The sequence below is a fragment of the Lactuca saligna genome, chromosome 4 (genome assembly GCF_052625555.1).
Source record: "Lactuca saligna cultivar CGN05327 chromosome 4, ASM5262555v1, whole genome shotgun sequence".
In the NCBI taxonomy this organism is placed as follows: Eukaryota; Viridiplantae; Streptophyta; class Magnoliopsida; order Asterales; family Asteraceae; genus Lactuca; species Lactuca saligna.
Window position 1 is genome coordinate 7403380 of NC_136420.1, and position 12468 is coordinate 7415847.

The 12468-nt window shown below is 36.7% G+C and overlaps 1 pseudogene; it reads left to right on the plus strand.

Annotated features, from left to right (window-relative positions):
- Positions 1–583: 583 nt before the first annotated feature.
- On the plus strand, positions 584–3123 carry LOC145039246 (uncharacterized; annotated as a pseudogene).
- The last annotated feature ends 9345 nt before the right edge of the window (positions 3124–12468 follow it).

A 12468-nucleotide genomic window follows, 5' to 3' on the forward strand; every position in this document is an offset into this window, starting at 1 on the left:
TCTGTGACAGCTTCTCATGTTCACAGCAATCAATTTAACAATTCTCAATTTATCAGTTGACCATGGGTTAAGTCTCAATGGTATACATCATAATTCATACATAATTTATGTGAGTTTGATTTATGGAGATTATGAAGAAGAAGGTGAAATTGATTTGAGATTAGGAAAACTGATAAAGAATGATATCACATATCAATTGTATACATTTATATCAATTGTATACATCTGTTAACAACAAGCAATTTATGTTAACAGCAACCAATTTATGTGGTTCCAAAATCTGTGAAGTATATTTTTTTTTTTTGAAATCTGTTAAATAGAAATCTATCAAGTATTTTTTTTTTTTTAATCTGTTAAATATGAATATGTTATGCATTTGTTGAAAACTTGAAATCTGTAAAACATGAATCTGTTAAGTATTTCCTTTAGAACTTTAGCATTAAGGCATTAACATATATATGTTAGATATGAATATTAAGTTGTTTGGTTGATTGATAATCATTCTGTCAGGCATTTATATTATATTTTTTTAGTTGTTAATTTTTTTTAATGTGTTAATGTGATGATTTAACAGGTGACAATCAATGACTTCGAATGTTTCGACTACACCGTCTGTGGGATCAACCCCCACCGATACACATAAACGGAATTCGGATGATATTGGTTGGGAATATGGTTTTATCCCGGATAAAAGCAACTTGGATAGATTGAAATGTAAATTCTGTGGAAAAGTGTTTGGCAGAGGGATTACTAGAATGAAACAACATATTGCTCATGTGAAGGGGAATGTATCTTCATGTCCAAGTTCTACAAAAGATGATCAATTGAAATGTCGAAATTCTATTAATGAAGGGAAGTTAAAAAAGAAAGCTAAACATTCGCAAGATGAAGCCTTAAGATTTGAGGTAAGACAAGAATTTCATGATAGCGTGGATGGAGTTGAATCTTCTTTAGGGTTGAAAGCACCAAATGTTATAGGCCCCATGGATGGCTACGCAAACAAAATAAACCCCGAAGAAGATTTGAACGCAAGAAAGGGAAAAAATGTTGATCTTAACAATATTGTCCGGAAAGAAAGAATACTCACGGTCCATAAATACATTAGTAGGTGGGCATATGAAAGCGCAATTCCTTTTCATGCTTTTGAAAGGGATAGCTTTAAAATGATGTTGGAGGTTGTTGGCCAATTTGGAACCGGGCTTCCACCTCCTACTAGATATGCTTTGAGTGACACACTTCTAAAGCATGAGGTTGAAAGAACAAAAAACTTGTTGAAAAAAAATGAACAAGAATGGAAAGAGGATGGATGCTCTATTATGACGGATGCCTGGTCTGATCGAAAGCGAAGAAGCATTATGAATTTATGTGTTAACTCGAAGATGGGTACTGTTTTTTTATCTTCAAAAGAATGTTCCAACGAAGCACATACAAGCCAAAAAATATATGAATATCTGGAGTCTTGCATTTAACAAGTTGGTTATGAGCATGTTGTTCAAGTTGTGATCGATAATGCCACGAATAACATGGGGGCGGCAAAGTTGTTAAAAGAGAAAAGACCATCTATTTTTTGGACATCATGTGCAACACATACCATTAACCTTATGCTCGAAGGTACTTACATTATTTGTTTTATTTATTGTATTTATTACTTTAGTTTGTTTTAAAATGTTCAATTTTATACTATAATTTGTTATTTAATCGTATTTATTTCTTCAAGGTATTGGTGCACTCCCAAGGTTTAAGAAAATTCTAGATCAAGCAAAGAAGCTAACCATCTTCATTTACGCTCACCACAAAACCTTGGCGATGATGAGAAGTTACACAAAAAAAAAGAGAAATTATCCGACCGGGAGTCACGAGATTTGCTTCCGCCTTTCTAACATTACAAAGTTTGGCGGAAAAAAAGGAGCAACTAAGACATATGTTCTCTAGCACCGAATGGGAGGAATGTAAATTTTCTAGTACACCTAAAGGGATTGCCTCATATAAAACAGTGTCAAGTGTCCAATTTTGGTCTAGTGTGGGACAATGTTTAAAGGTGTTCTCCCCTTTGGTGAAAGTCCTTCGAATGGTTGACGCGGATTGGAAACCCTCAATGGGTTTTGTTTACGGGGAGATTAAAGTTGCTAAAGAAGAAATTATCACATCATTGGGCGGTAACGAGAAAGCTTACAAGCCTATTATAGATATCATAAACAAAAAGATGAAAGGTCGTCTAGAATCAAGTTTACATTTAACGTCTTATCTTTTGAATCCATATTATCATTATAAGGATCCACAACTCCAATATGATCCTGATATAATGAATGCGGTTCTTGATTTTTTTGATACATTACTTTGTGACAATTTTGAGATGCAAAGGCAAGTTGTAACAATTGACTTGCCAAAGTACAAAAAAAAAGTTGATAGATTTGGTCGTGATCTTGCAATTAAAAATTGTAGGGTGAATGATGCCGAGTTTGATCCGGGTAATTCATTTTACTTTTAGTTTTCTGTTTTAGTATTTTATAAAATTTTGATATTTATCAATTCATAATGTGCTCTTTTTTTTTAATTGTAGCTAGTTGGTGGGGACTATTTGGTGGCACAACTCCTCATTTGACAAAGATTGCAATGAGGATTCTTTCTTTGACTAGTAGTTCATCGGGTTGTGAAAGGAATTGGAGCACGTTTGAAGGGGTTAGTATGTTATTAAAGTTTATATTTTATAAAATTTAATAATTTATATATTAAGCACATTTCGACTCTTTGTGTTCACATTTGTAGGTACATACAAAAAAACGAAATAGATTGGAGGCAAGCAAATTGAACAATCTTGTCTATGTTCAATTCAATGCTAATTTAATGGAAAAAAACCAAAAGCGAAAAGATAGAAATATGGAGGTGTTGTTAGCAAATGATTCAATCTCGGCTCAAGAATGGATTGTTGATGTAGATGAAGTAGACCCCAAAACGGTTAATGAAGATCTAGGAACCGATGATAATCAAGCACCCCGAGAAAGTCCAAGAACGAGGGAACTTTCCGATGAAGATTTTGAGTCCGAGTGTGAGGAGCAAGTGTTCGAAGAAGACGAATATGAGTCGGATGGGGTTCAAATAATGGAAGTGTGTGGAGAGGATTAGAAGATAATATGTTTTATTTTTGTGCTCTTTAAACTTATTATGAACTTGTTGGATGATGATTTGGTGTGTTTGTTGAACTTATGTGTTAACTTTTTATGTTTGTTTTGGTCTTTTGGATGATAATTTATTGTGTTTATTAAACTTTTATGCTTATTTACTTATATTATTATGATTAAATTTAGATTTATTAATTTTTAAATTATTTTCTTACTAATGAATGGTCTCCGATTAATCCCCGCCTAGCCGATTAATCCCTTGACCCTAGTCCACCGTCGAGCTACCGTCAAGCGATTTTTGCAACCTTGATATATATATATATATATATATATATATATATATATATATATATATATATATATATATATATATATATATATATATATATATATATATATATATATATATATATATATATATATATATATATGGTAGGGGTTGATAGCTTTCTCTTAGCTTGGTTGAATGATAAGATGGTGGTCATTAGGATCCATGTGATCAGAATTTCCCTAGTGCTCCAACATTTTTGTCAGGTAAACCCATCTGGCCAGACCTCTGCATTGCCTCCTACAAGGTCTGTTACTTGTTATTATGATTTATGATTCTGAGGGTATTTCGGTTATTTACTCAGAATTTTGTGTTTTCAACTTTACAAGTAGATCACACTTGCTTGGCTAAACGTTATTCTGTATGCTTTCAAACTTGTCTTCTTCCTGAATTCTTTTTCTTTGTAAGTTTAGCCTTATTCTTTTCTTCAATTAAGTGTTGTCTGGAGAGTGTTGTATGAACAACAATAACTCAACATTTTTTTCCTTCTTTTTCTTGTATGAATAATACATAGTCATAGTTTGACTTAATTAGTTGCTTATTTTGCTTATTAGTTGCTTGTTTTCTAGCTTATTATAGTCACTGATAGGTTTCTTGTTATGCTTAAATCTTAACAGCTATCATGGCAACCTTCAACAGTAGTTTTGGACCAGCACCTTCTTGCAAAAGATATCGTGTACGCGCTCTTCTGCTGCTATTGTGGATTCGGGAACATCCTTGCTTACTGGTCCAACTGTATGTATCTCACGTGAAGCTTCTGTTAGAATTATTAATCCTAGAGATTTCAAGTTTTTCATATTTCTTGTATCTAATTAGTTTGTAAATTTCCGTTACAACTTTTATTGATTTGTTTTATCTTTCCATGGAACGATTATTTGTATGACATTATATTTTGTCCAATGGATTGTATTTTTGTATATGATATTTTATTTATTAAGAGACATTAAATGAAAATTTAATTTGAAAATTAATAAATCTATAAATAATATTTTTTTTTAAACATATAAAATTATGATACGCAAAAATGTGTGTCATCTTCATTTATGACATGGCCTTTCTTGACAGGGGCTTTCTTGATACGCATTGCGTGTCATTAACACGCGCATTGTAAGGTTACGACACGCGAATGCGTGTCGTCTTCCTTTATGACAGGGACTTCCTTGATACGCATTGCGTGTCGTAAACGCGCGTCGTAATTGCGCATCGTAAATGAGCGTCGTAAATGCGCGTCGTCTCTCTTTATGACAGAGCCTTCCTTGACGCACATTTACGCGTCGTTTGAGCGTTTTACACCGCGCAATGAGCGTCGTAAAAGGCTGCTTTTCTAGTAGTGCATTGACCTAGTGTTGGGTGCCGCCCCGATAGCAAAAGTGCCATATCGGTTGGCAGCTCTGGAGATGTAGGATTTATCTGCACAGCTTCAGGAGCTGCTGGACTTGGGATTCATTCGTCTAAGCAGTTCCTTGTGGGGTGCACTGATCCTCTTCGTGAAAAAGAAGGATGGATCACACAAAATGTGCATCAATTATAGGGAGTTGAACAAATTAACGGTGAAGAACCGTTATCCGTTGCCGAGCATCGACGATTTGTTTGATCAGCTTTAGGGTGCATCTTGGTTTTCCAAGATTCACCTTCGATCTGGATACCATCAGATGACGATTCGGGATGAGGGTATACCGAAGATGGCTATCATGACTCAATATGGGCACTATGAGTTCGTGGTGATACTGTTTGGGCTCACCAATTCCCCAAAAATTTTCATGGATCTCATGAATCGGGTATGTAGGCTGATGTTGGATCAGTTAGTGATTGTTTTTATTGATGATATTCTAGTCTACTCTAAGACCAGGGAGCAGCATGAGCAACATTTGAGGGAGGTATTGGAGACCCTGAGGGTGGAGAGAATTTATGCGGAGTTCTCAGTATGTGATTTCTGGCTGCGGGAAGTACAATTTTTGGGGCATGTCAATAATCAAGATGGAATTTCGGTTGACCCAGCCAAGGTGGAGGCGGTGATGCGATGGGAGGTACCGGGGAATGCTTCACATATTTGTAGTTTCTTGGGTTTAGTGGGCTACTATCAGAGATTTATCTAGTATTTCTCCAAGATCGTTGTGTTATTGACCTGGTTGACAAAGAAGAATGTGACCTTCAGGTGTGGTGAGGAGCAGCAGATGGCGTTTGAGACCCTGAGACGGAGGCTATGCGAGGCTCTGATTCTAGTACTACCTGAGGGGTTGGATGATTTAGTGGTGTATTGTAATGGATCGATTTCAGGGTTGGGTTCGGTATTGATGCAGAGGGGGCATGTGATTGCTTACGCCTCAAGGCAGTTGAAGCCTCACGAGGCAAATTACCCCACGTGTGACTTGGAACTGGGGACGGTGGTGTTCACCCTCAAGATCTAGAGGGACTATTGGTATGGTGTGCGGTTCACAATATATACAGATCACAAGAGTCTAAAGCATTTGATGGACAAGCAGAACCTCAATATGCAGCAGAGGAGATGGTTGGATGTTCTGAAGGATTATGATTGTGAGATTGTATACCATCCAGGAAAGGCCAACGTGGTAGCTGATGTATTGAGCTGCAAGATAGAGGGGTCCCCGATTAGGGACATTTGTATGAGGACGAGTGTGATTTCTCCTTTGTTAGATATGATCAAGGGGGCTCAGGTTAAGGGGGTTAAGAAGAAGAACAGGAAAACCGAGAAAATTCGGTGACATCATCCTTTGTTTGTCAAGGATAGTCGCGGCCTTTTAACTCAGTGTGGCCGAGTGTGGGTGCCAATTATGGGGGGAGTGAGGCAGAGGCTACTAGAGGAGGCGCACAAGTCCAAGTTATCTATACACCCAGGAGCTACGAAAATGTACAGGGACTTGAGGTTGAGTTATTGGTGGCCCTGCATGAAGCGGGAAATCGCTTGGTTCGTGGAGCAGTGCTTGACCTGCAGGAAGGTCAAGGCTGAGCATTAGCGGCCTCATGGAAAGGTTCGGCCACTACCCATTCCCATGTGGATGTGGGAAGATCACCATGGATTTCATCACAAAGTTACCTAGGATGGCAAGGGGAGTGGACGCTATATGGGTGATCGTGGATAGACTGACAAGGAGTTCCCACTATATTCCGATTTCCGAGAGTATATCTGCAGAGAAGTTGGCAGACATTTATGTATGTGAGGTGGTGGGTAGACATGGGGTGCTTGTATCTGAAGTCTCCAACTGGGATGTCCAGTTCACTTCCACGTTTTGGAAGAAGATTCATGAGGAACTGGGAATTTAGCTACATTTTAATACGTCATATCACCCTCAAACTGACAGTTAGAGTGAGAAGAAGATCCAGACGCTGGAGGACATGCTTCGAGCATGCGTACTGGATTTTGGAGGGAGTTGGGATACATACCTTCCACTAGCATAATTTTCGTGCAATAACAGTTATCATGATAGTATTGACCAGGATCCATTTCAGATGTTATATGGACGAAGGTGCAGGCCCCCGATGTGTTGGGACGAGTTTGGGCATTGGGTCATGGGGAGCACCAAGGTAGTGCTCAAGACTACCGAATTGATTCAGCAGGTGAGCGGCCGGTTGCGAGTCGCGCAGAGCCACCATAAGAGTTATGCTGATCGGCGATGATCAGACCTCGAGTTCCAGGTATGGGATTTTGCACTGCTGAAGGTGTCGCCCTGGAAAGGGATTATCAGATTTCGAAAGAGAGGCACGTTGGGGCCTCGGTTTATAGGCCCTTTCAAGATCTCGGCCCAAGTGGGAAAGGTGGCATATCGTTTAGAGCTGCCAGAGGAGATTTGTCAGATTCACAATACCTTCCATGTGTCTCAACTTCGGAAGTATGTTACGGACGAGTCCGCTTTCGTTTCCTTAGATGATATTCGGGTGGATGGGAGCCTAAATTATATGGAGAGGACGGTCACTATATTAGACTGGAAGACGAAGGGTCTTTGGAACAAGGAGGTGAAATTGGTAAAGGTGAAATGGCAGCACCAAAAGGGGTCGGCATGGATCTAGGAACCAGAGGACGAAATGCGAGAGCATTACCTCGATTTGTTTGCAGCTACGGACTTCGGGGACGAAGTCTAGTCCAAGTGGGGGAGCATTGTAACACCCAACTCAGGTATGACTTTATAGCCCATGAAGTATCTTGATTTTGGCATAAGAGACCCTTAAGTACGTTGGGCGTACTTATGAGTACGCTTAGCGTACTTGGTGAGAAGGAACACGGAGGAGCAACACGTACACTGGGCATACCAGGAGTACGCTGGGCATACATGCCAGCATGTTTAAACCCTAAAAACCAGACTTGAGACCTATATAAACATCCTTAACTCCTTTAAACTTCACCCTTATCTGCCTCCTTCACCTTCAAACGCCCTGAAAAACCCTAATATCATTTGTGAGTGTAGCTTGAACTTTAAGAGTGCGTTTGTGGTTCTCTTAGTGGTCATCCAAGAAGAAGAAGTTGCCAAGAGATTTGGAGTGTCACTTGGCTTCAAGAATCTACTTATTGTCTACCTTGAGGAGCTCCTGGAGGTATAAAGCTTGTACCTTTCCATTTCAATCAACGGATCTAACTAGGGTTTTTAGTCTTATCCCTTTAGTTGGTTTTGACCCCTTTTTATTGTGAGTAAGTAACTCCAGAGGATGGAGATGACAGATCCGAGGTCCCTTAGTCCTTTCCCAACATAAAAATGGAGTCTTGGTGGGAGTTTTGACCTCATGCATGGGTTAAGAGCTTCAAAATGGTCTTAATGAGGGTGTTAGGATCATTTGGGACATGCAAAGGCATGAAGTTGCCAACTTTATGCCCTAGGTCATCTAAATAGGCCTAGATCTGATTTCTGGACGTATAATAATCAAGCATTAAGAACTTAATGGAAAAGTGATTAACCTGTTAGTACACCGTGCGTAAGTCCCCGATACGCTGTGCGTACCAGGGTGGTACACTGAGCATACGTGTCTCAAATGGGTGTGGGCCTGTTTTGGGCTTTTGGAGCTATTGGGCCTCACTTGGTTATTGGACTTGGTTGCTGATGTGTGTAAAATGCACTTGTTTTATCCCTACTTTTTATTAATAAATTTAGCACACAAAGGCAGTGAACCCGTCTTTTAGTGGTATAGATTTGTAAGTAAGGTGTCGAACTCAGGGAACAAAAAATTAAACGAATAACTAATTTTAACTAAAACAATTAATAAAAGTAAAAGGGGTTTCTTCTAGTTTTGCAAGACTAGAAACTCAGGCACACTTAACTAACTAGATAACTAAAGCAAACAACTATTTCACCAAATTTGATAAAGATGTTTCTATTTAGGTTCAACCAATTCACTCCTATGGTTATTTGTATTTATGATAGATTAATTGTTATTGGCTACCAATTATAGTGGTTAGGTTCATGTTCATTACTCCTAACCCTTAGACAATTAACTAATTTAAGCGGTGATCAAGTGTTTAAACTAATTAATTCCCTATGTTGGATATTATTCCTTTTATATATCAGCTCAGATACCGATTTGTTGGAAATATAACAATCTTATCACCACAACAAAAGGCTCGGTTACCAGTTACTGTGTGATAGATATATCAGTTTATGATATAAGATATATATATATATATATATATATATATATATATATATATATATATATATATAAAGAATAATAATTGCAGAATAAGTATAAATATGAAAGCTGTAAATGACTGAAAGCTATAATAATATAAATGACTGTATTTAAATGACGTAAAGCTATAAATAATATAAATGACTGTATTTAAATGACATAAAGCTATAAATAATATAAATGACTATATTTAAATGACATAAAGCTATAATAAAGTATATAAATATATAAATATATATCAAGTAGGTTCGTCAATAAATTGACTGAACTGGACTCATGGAGCGACTGGTCGATATTTGTTCTTTGAATGGACTGGTCGATATTGGGACTCTTGGAGCGACTGGTCGATATTTGTTCTTTGAATGGACTGGTCGATATTGGGACTGTTGGAGCGACTGGTCGATATTTGTTCAAAGATCAATCCGGCATTGGATAAGTAACAAAAAGCTCATTTAAAGCTCGATTTTATGTAAAACAAGTGTTTACAAAAGGGTACAAAATACATGGGTTTATGTATTTGTATTTGAGGTATTTTTGGGTAAAAACATGCACACGGGTCGTGTAAGATAAGGCACAAATGACACGGGTCGTGTAGGAGGGTTTTCTTGATAAATGATGATGACACGGGGCGTGTTCATGATGATGATGCTGAAACGGGGCGTGTTGATTTAGCCTTGCTGAACACGGGGTGTGTTGAGGTTCAGAAGTATGAAGAAGGCAATCAGAGGGCAACACGGGGCGTGTTGATTTTGCCTTGGTTTTTAACACGGGGCGTGTTCGTGTCAGAGTCAATTTCGGGATTTTTGTGATTTGAAGGTAAGTTTTGTTTGTGATGTTTTGGCTAGGGTAATGGTGTTATGGTGTTTTGAGGATGTTTTCAAGGTTGTTTAGAGGTTGGAAGGAGGTTGATATAAGGTGGTAAAGGTGGTGAAATTTCTTATGAAGATGATGATGAATAGTGATGGGTTTTGTGGTTGATCTTGATGCAGAAGGTTTTGGGTTGTTTCATGGTTGTGTTTTGGTGTTTTGATGTAAGGAAAGTGTTTGGTGGTGTATGATGTGATGATCAAAGGTGGTGAAGATGAAAAACCTTTAGTTTCAATGAAGAAGATGAAGATGGTTGATGGTGTTCTTCATTTCATTGTTGATGATCTTGGTGTTCTTCATTTAGCTTCTTGTTTGATCTTGGTGTTCTTCATTTAGCTCCAGGGATGAAGATTGAGAGGGTTTAGTTTTACAAAGGAAAACTCACTATATCATATCTATCTCTCTTACTCTCTTCTATTATCTCCAACACTAAACACACACTACATACACATGTATATATATATGAGAAACAAATATCTTGTAGTAGTGCACTTGAGTGTAAGTTAAAAGATGATGTAGAGGCTGCAAGTTGATGTAGTAGTAGGAGCAAAAAAAGTGGGAAGGGTTTTAGCTTCTTCATCTTTGACTATTCAACATATATACAACACACACACACACACACACACACACACATATATATATATATATATATATATATATATATATATATATATATATATATATATGTAATACATATATACATATATAATACATACATATGTATATAATACATATGTATATGTATATATATATATATATATATATATATTGTTGAAATTGTTTAGTCACACATATGTGTTTTCGTCATTCGCGTGTTTTCGTATTTTCCGTTTTATCACGCATTCATGCAACCTGAAATAACTGATAATATTTGTTAGATTGTATAAAAACAGTTCATCTTATTTCAGTTATGGTCACATACAAGGTTACATAAGAACATTTTTCAACAATTTCCCCCTATGTGATCATTGCTGAAATAAGGACAGGTATGATATAATCATATTGACAGTTTAACTTTTGAAGATTTGAGATAAAAGATTTGTCAATAGATAAGATATATATATATATATATATATATATATATATATATATATATATATATATATATATATATATAACCATAGCAATTGATTTGAAAGTTTGTGACTTGGTTTAACATATCTTATGTAAAAGATTTTCCGAAATTTGTTTCCGAATCAAAGTATCGGGTTCGGTTATCAAAGGGTAGCCATATATGTATCTAAAGAAATTTCTTAAGATTTTATAGCATTATTAATGACGACAAGTGGTTTAACAGGTCGATTCAGATGAACGCTCATAGGTATAGCTCACACTTCACTTGGGTGTTTGGTTGTTCTGGCAGCAGAACAAGTTAATGATCACTAAAAACGAGTGATATCTCTCTCTGACGACTCACACTCATATTGGAGGTGTTCAACTATGCTTTTCCTGAAAGGTCACTTAGTCTCATTATTAGATAATCAATCACATAAGATTGGTTTCGGCATTACTCAGCGGGTTTCTCATTCATACCATTTAAGTTCACTCTCTCTCTCCGTCGGGAAATACATGTAGAGGGGTTTAGCAATTTTCATAGTGCAGTTTGCAACTAAGAATCTTCAATGATGAAGGCTACATTGTCCCGGGAAATCCATTGTTGTTGCAGCTTTTTCTTTGATGGTATCCTTTTTGTTGATCAATATCTATTTGTTGTAAAAGGATATTTTGTTTTAGCATCGAGAATTTGCTACATTTGAGAAAATTGGGATTTTTGAGAGTATCTATCTTGCGGGATTAAGATATCCCTTTTTGTGAAAAATGGTTAAAAACAGATCACGAGATCTTTTGATGTTTGCTTTGAAATAACCATTTGGTTGAACTTTGTTTGAAAATACCAAATGTAGAGTTTTTTTTTGTTTTGTTTGGTATTTCTTCGGTGAATGATTTAGCTTTCTTGTTGATTCTTCTTTATCTTGTTTCGTCTTTTCTTGTTGATGGATCACGGGATCTCAAGACATCATTTTCGGTTGGCTTATATCTAGGTAGGGATTAGTGGCATAAAAGACAGTTTGTCTAGTATGTAAGAAATGAATGTATCGTCCCTTGTCATTTTGATATCTAAGCAAAAATGAGACCGTGACAAGGTATAATCGGATATACCTTATAAGCAATAGTGACACACCTAAGCTCACAAGAAATGAATTCCACAATGATTCAGATTGATGAGGCACAAATTCTCACATGGGTTTTTGTTTTCATCTGAACCTCCTAACCTTATGTCCCTTTTTAAAATCATCAATAATGAAATAAAATTGAAGGAAATAAAGTTATGTACATTATGAAAAGTAGGAGATTTGAACCTTCACTCCAATTGAGAATCAATATGACTTAAAATCTTCATCGAGCATAAGCATCTGAAAATTAAGTCAAAAGACGATTAATCACAAGGTTCTATAAAAGCTTATTACGGCAAGTCTTTTATTATATTTTTGAAGATTTGTTTTTCTGAATGTTTTTGGA